The sequence below is a fragment of the Dendrobium catenatum genome, unplaced genomic scaffold (assembly GCF_001605985.2).
Source record: "Dendrobium catenatum unplaced genomic scaffold, ASM160598v2 fragScaff_scaffold_1639, whole genome shotgun sequence".
Lineage (NCBI taxonomy): Eukaryota > Viridiplantae > Streptophyta > Magnoliopsida > Asparagales > Orchidaceae > Dendrobium > Dendrobium catenatum.
In genome coordinates this window covers 1,979,047-1,984,153 of record NW_021320101.1, presented here as the reverse complement: position 1 = coordinate 1,984,153, position 5,107 = coordinate 1,979,047, and the positions used below count along the sequence as shown (strand labels likewise).

Genomic DNA, 5,107 nt, shown 5'->3' with positions numbered 1-5,107 from the left:
GCGGGTTAATGACGTGGGGGGATTTGTCGGTGATGGAAGATTTGGTTTCGAAGTTTAGATTTGGAAATTAGGAAAGTTTTTAATTAGATCCAATCTAATTTGAATTTCAAATTGAATCAATTTGGAAAACTTTCCCTTAAAATAGATTCAGGAATTTAGGGGAATAAATTTGAAACTTCAAATTTTGTCGAGTCTGGTCAAGTTTGTGGAAAATGAAATCCAATCTACCCAAATTCATTCAAAATTAGGAAGGAAATTGTAAATTGGGAGAATGATTGGAGGAGAGGCAGAGGGGCGGGTAGAGAGGCGGTAGAGAGAGAACGGGGCCGCGGCTTTGTTGTTGGATTCTTGGGGGGAGTCTTTGTGAGTGGGGAGGAAAATTAGGAAGGCTCTTAATGCTTCCTTGTGATGGGGACATCAGATTTCGACACGTGATGTACACCATTGTACCATGCCAGACACCGGAATCACGGCCACCGCGATCATGATTTTTTATTTCCTCATTTACTTGTCAGTAGTTCTTATTTTATTTAATTTTCCATTTTTGCCCTTATGAGGGTATTTGTAGTAATTGTTGCCCAAGGGCACATTTAGTCTTTTGTTTTTCTTTGTCATGTTGAGACTATTTATATGGCCCTTCTCTTGTAATAGGTGAGGTTTTTTTTTTTTATAATAAATTTTTTCTTTTCTCGGATGTTCATTTTCATCCCACGATCTCTTTGTGAGTTCGCCTGTAGAAAACTAGATCTCTTAGTTGTGATGTTTAGTTTTCGATATCATCTAAATATTAAGTGTCAAAGTGGGAGAAACAAGTTGAGTTGCAATGTGTTGTATAAATCCGGTAGTACGTGCCGAAGCCATGAAAATCCCCTATTTTCCCTTGCTCTCTGCCGCCGCACCACTGTCCAAGACAGCTCAAAAGTCTCTGCCCGGCCACTGCCTGGCCTCCTATTTTTTCCGCCTGGGTAGGCCAGTCAGCGGCGCCGACCCCAGATCCTAATGCCGCCGGACCACAACCCAGCTTTGTGCCGACGTAAGACCGCCGGCGCCACCCTCTGGCCAGGGAGGTGGAGCTTGAATGTCGGTGGACGCTTTTTGGCAGAGGAAACCGACATGATCATTCTTTGGCTGTTCTATCAAGAACAGTAGTTATCTTTTGTTTTGTAAAATCTGGACTAAGGGGGTGATTGTTAGGTATTAGTCCTAGATTTATGTTTGCTTTTGTGTAGCTATTTGTATAGCTGTAGGTGTTGCTCTTTGTATGGCTTTTGAGCCTATATATAGGAGGTCTTTAGGTTGTAAAAGGTAGCCATGGAATAAATGAATTATGATTTGTGGCTCACGGTCCCCCTCTCCTCTCCCTCCTCACTCCCTCTCAAGATCTTGCAAGAAGATCTCAAGCAAGATCTTCCTCCTTGAGTTCAACACGACCAAATACCCGTAAGGGCAAAAACGGAAAACATAAAAATCAAGTAAACTACTACATAAAATGATGAAAATAAAGATCATGATCGTGGTCGTCGATCTCCGGTATCTCCTGATGGTACATGTGTCGCAATTTCTGACGATGTCCTCATCACTATGATTCAAGATCTCGTAGTAACATTGGTATCCAAGAAATCTCTTCCAAGTCGTTGATTATCCAATTCAAACCAAAATTATCTGCACAAAAAAAACATCATCTTGTGATTGCTTAAAAGTTATGTCCTTTAATGTCGTCAATGTCCAAACATAAATTTATAATCTTAGACCGTGAACTATTGAGCCTGTGATCATATGATAGAGTTTGCTGTCTTATTTAAAATCCTTTATCCATGTTTAAAAAACTATACAATAGGATTATAGATGGATTGATACCACAAATAACTGGCATTGGGACTATTAATGTCAGCGCCTCTCAGCATTTTAGTTCACTTGATTACTAAAAATTCCTTTAACTTGTTATTAATCAACAAAATTATCAAGGATATGAACTGTAGTACTACTATTCATCTTATTTATTATGAATTCTAATGAAAGAGTCAAGAACGATAATTGACAAGGCAAAAAAATATACTGGTCTCTACCTTCTAAACTCTGAAAATAATCTTGAAAGGTATGAGAAAATGCTCGACACTTTTTTTCTTCTAACAAAAGCACAATTATGTTATGGTGCGTTTGCCTTGATCATCCTAATTTTATGTACCTAATGCACAATTTGTTAATTATTTAAACACGCTCTAACTTCCTACCTTAGTTATCTTTATAAAGCTTCCCAACCTTTTGCAACTATCCTTAGTGATATATAGGGCCTTTCTCTGATGCTAGGTGGTTTATAACTTTTATTGTAACTAAACTATAACCACTTGGATCTTTCTAATGAAAGAAAAGTTTGAAATCAGTTCCATTTTCTAAAGTTATAATTAAGCAAAATTAATTTTTAAATCATATGAGTGCTTTTTCCTTAAAGAGTTTATCCATCCATATATGCAAGACATATTTGTATGGTTTATCCGAAAATAGTTTATGAAATTTAATGAATTTAATGTGGAAAGGTAAGTATTCATCAGTTTTGCCTCTGCATCCATCAATGTTTCACTGAGCCCAACTATTCTCCACCTGTCATATTTACTTCATGCTGCCTCAATATTTTGTGGTATTATTATTGCCACCTCCTAATTCATATGGATTCTCCTAATTGTATTTAATTCTGTATTTATTTTTCATTCCAGAATTGTATATTTCCTATTGGAGGCTTCTTTAGATTTGATAAAGACGAAATAAATCAGTTAATTAATTCTCTGCAATTCTTTTCATGTCATTAGAGCCATATGTTTTTTTCTTAGCATTTCTATAGTCTACATTATACATCGTGATATTCTCTAGAATTTGCAAGCTTTCATTGTTGCAAGTCTTTTCTTTCCACGAGGCTTCTCATTTGTGGCTTTCATCTCTTCAGCCTTATTTCTGCCCTTTTTTTAATAAAGAATTACTATCTCATTTTTTTCTTCTTTTACATCACAAAAAAAAACATATGTTCACTTGCTTTAGGTTTATTTGGAACTGAGATTAGTAACCCAAATTCATTAGTGTAATTCCAAAACATCAATTCATTATGTCTTTTGAATCAAAAGAATTTTCTCGTGTGTTTACATTTAGTTTGCACATTCTTGAAGGAAAGAAGAAAATGGGCCAATGGGGTCCTTTACTTTACATCAGACCCGGCAAGATGATCCCACGTTTAATACTTAGGATGAACATGACTTTATGGTGATTCCCTGGTTGTAAATTCCACGTTTCTTGAAATAAGTAACATCCACATGTTTCTAATTCATTTGAACAGATAAATTTTAGGATATGATAAATCAAACATATTCTAAAGTTCATAATGCAAACCAGATCTATGAATAACAATCTAAAGGTATATTTTGAAAATATGATAACAAATTAAAATTGTGATCATTAGCATTTATGTAAGATTATGATAGTTATCAGTTCGTTTATCTTTATTATGTATTGTTATTAATATATTTATCATAAAATTTTAAAATCCTTGCTTATGATACTTCGATCTTAATAAGCTTTTTTTGTTTTGTTTATTTTGAGATGGGGAAAGTTTAGTGCTTCTTTTCTTTTTGCATTCCATCCTCCATCCTGCTGCTATCTTTAGTAGAGTTGGGAGACTCACAAATCTCAACTTCGAAATTTTTGGCAGATGCTTCTCAGATGTGAAGCCTTACTACTGAAAGTCTGGTATTCAGTAGATAAATGCAAGTCTGATCCGAATCTATCTTATAAAATGAGATAAAATGTTAAGGTATCTTCTGGAGCTTTGTTCCCTTAGAAGTTGATAGTTTATGATAACTCTTATTTCACATAATTCTATCATGTAATCTTATGCTGTTCTCATGATTATTGGATTTTTAAGAGTCTTTGCATCCCTGCTTGTGACCTCCAGCAACCCTCTGAGCCAAGCATGTGACAGTTTTACTAATGAGAAAGAATTAAGCTTATTTATGGTGCTAGGGATGGCCTCTTAATCTTCCGTATGTGTTAGAACTGAACTAGATCTGTTCTTTCTTTTTTTTTTTCGTTATTTGCTTCTTAAAGTGATGGAATTTGTTGTATTTCGGAATGTCCTTTTGATTTTCATTAAGCCCGTGATTGTTTTATATTTTTGGATGCGTTGTTGGCTATATCTCTTGTTTTGTGGATTCCAAAATTTTTCTTATCTTCTCCTAATGCTATTTGATTTTTGCAGTAATGCAGCTTTGTCCAATTCCTTAGCTGGACGGATTTCTTAGCAACATTTTAAGTCATGAGAAAAGGGTTAAGTTCGAGCTGGAATGAGGGGCATGGTACCAACTATATTGCTTTTGACGACGGGAGGAGTTGAATAGTTTGCTTGTTCTTAAACTTCTGCCCTAGGTGATTAAGAGGGGTTTTAAAGCTTCAAAGTCGTTTTTTCCTTTAATATCTTGCAGGAAAAAAAAAAAAAAGGTGTACGTAAGTTGGATTTTTTTCTACCCTTACGAGGGGAGAGAATATCATTTTCCTTAACATTCAATCCTACACCCACAATCTTCTAGTTTTGTAGTTCCATGCTAGAAAGAATAGATTTTCTAGTTTCTTCATCCGTATCAAACAACACCCTGTAATCCATGTCACTGGAAAAGGATTTTTGGACTTGTGCTTGTTGCACACAGTATAGAGATATGAATAAAAATTGGGCACAACTTGAGCATTTTAATTAACATGAATGCAAGGATCGGGTCTAATTTGGTATTGCAAACAAACTATTTGGTTCCACCATTGATGAAACTAAAACCTGGTCGATGGGTGGGTTGGACTTAGTTCTTACTGGGTTATCTTGACATTTTTGTGTTGGTCCCAGAGCTGCGCTATGCAGGTGAAAATCATATATCCATGCTTGACCCTTGACTACGAATGGTAGGCCCTCGGCCTGACCTCGAAGGAGACATCAATGGAGCATACAATAGCGTAGAGATATGAATTTGAGCAATAATTGTAAATTGCTTTGAATATGTTAAGTTTAAAATGCATTACTATTAATCATTAACTCATCAGAAAATTTAGACCAAAATATTCAATTTAGAAACTATGTTTG

At 35.4% G+C, this 5,107-nt stretch overlaps 1 protein-coding gene across 4 annotated transcripts in view; it reads left to right on the top strand.

Annotated features, from left to right (window-relative positions):
• LOC110110613 (pentatricopeptide repeat-containing protein At1g77360, mitochondrial) overlaps positions 1-4,739 on the top strand; it is a 12,689-nt gene extending 7,950 nt beyond the window's left edge. Inside the window, exons 2-3 of one of the 4 annotated variants that reach the window (XR_002304727.2) lie at positions 3,695-3,796; positions 4,241-4,739. The gene's annotated coding sequence lies outside the window, so the exon portion shown is untranslated. Of the gene's footprint in view, positions 1-3,694; positions 4,152-4,240 lie in introns of those variants that run through there. The other 3 variants (XR_003703194.1, XM_020842188.2, XM_020842187.2) reach the window with 3 other exon arrangements.
• The last annotated feature ends 368 nt before the right edge of the window (positions 4,740-5,107 follow it).